The sequence below is a fragment of the Trachymyrmex cornetzi genome, unplaced genomic scaffold (assembly GCF_001594075.2).
Source record: "Trachymyrmex cornetzi isolate Tcor2-1 unplaced genomic scaffold, Tcor1.1 scaffold521, whole genome shotgun sequence".
NCBI classification, from domain to species: Eukaryota; Metazoa; Arthropoda; class Insecta; order Hymenoptera; family Formicidae; genus Trachymyrmex; species Trachymyrmex cornetzi.
This window is the reverse complement of record NW_017299830.1, coordinates 62,782-64,426: the sequence shown is the minus strand read 5'-3', so window position 1 is coordinate 64,426 and position 1,645 is coordinate 62,782.

Here is a 1,645-nt window from a genome sequence, read left to right as displayed (position 1 = left end):
ATGTCGCCACTATTATCGAAATTGGAATTAAAAAAGTCTGTACTATCGACCTTGATTGAGTTGGGTAATCGGTTTAGCATCCCCCAGATAGACAAATACCTCCACGGTATTAGTACGGTGAGCCTGGTCAATATATGGTCCTAATAGAAATTTATGCACTTCAACTGAACATCCAGTCAGTTACTGTCTAATATTTCATTTTAATGTTATAACGACTATTTTCAGGTTAGGCAATCATACGCTGTACTTTCGCAGTACCAGTTATCATGTATATCGTCTTCGACATAGAGATCTCCACAGTTTCTCTCCTGTCGATAATGGTACACCGTATTGATATGATACGGGTTATGTACCATGACGTACCTAAATAGTACGCAGTACAGGTACAGTGTTGATACGCTGTACTATATTATCACGTACACTTTTTGTACTGCTACCGTACAGTTACACCGTACATCGCCATCTCGTGGCAGTACAGTAACAGTACGGTAGCGGTATCTTGTGCGAGTTGGTGTCGGTATCGCACGCTTGTCTATCTGGGCCCTTAAGGGGATGAAACCGATTACCCAACTCAATCAAGGTCGATAGTACAGACTTTTTTAATTCCAATTTCGATAATAGTGGCGACATTTTTTATTTAGTTTTTACATTATATTATATAATATATATCATTCTGTCTTACTCAAACGCATACATCTGTTCTTATCTAACATATGCCAGCACCATCTATCGCAAGACCGCGCAACTACTACTACACGGAATTTCGGCTCTGTTGACAGTCCCAGTCTCCGCAAAGCATCTGTATACACGTATTTCCTATTCGGTGGGAATATATCTTTTCTAGACTTTCAATCTTAGTTCTACAAATTCGGTATCGTTCGTTTCAATAATGTGATGTTTGCTGCCCGCTTATTTTCAAGATATGGACTCTAAAACTCTTATATCAAGCAAATATATATCCGAGGTGACAGCTGTGCGAGCCAAAAATAAGTAAATTTTATAATTTTTTTTCGATTTTTTCATAAAATCCAGTGTAGCAAACATCCTCTGTGTGCGTACTATAATTTAAGTAATAATACTTTTGCAATCCGTACATCCAATACGGAGAAATCCCACCGAATAGGAATGTGGTAAAACAGGGGGGCTTTAGCATCGCCTTAAACGAGAATTGTAGCTATTGTCACCGACGTTGGACAAGGCTAATTAATGAAGGTTAACAGCGTTGACACTGTTAAAACAGGCTGTCAATTTCATTTTGATAATAAATATATGAAGACAAAACAAAGTTTTTTGTCTTCATATATTTTTTTAAATTTGCCTTCTTCCCAGTATTTATGTAGAGGTCTACCTCCTCGATTCATGACTGCTAATTACTTGCTTAGTACTTATTTGTTTTATTTTGTAGATTTGGAATATGTAAATCAGTATAACATAGTTTGAGGTTACGTTACAAGTGGACCGCAGCCTCTGTGCCCGTGTGATGTGGTGTGATGTGCACGTGACCAGCGCCATTTTACTACATGGCTGAAACTTATGATGTATTATACATAGATTCATCCATGTATGAAACCACGTATGATACGTTGAGTTTGATACGTGCCCAACCCTGCCGACGAGATATTATTAAAGACCGTCAACCCTGGGC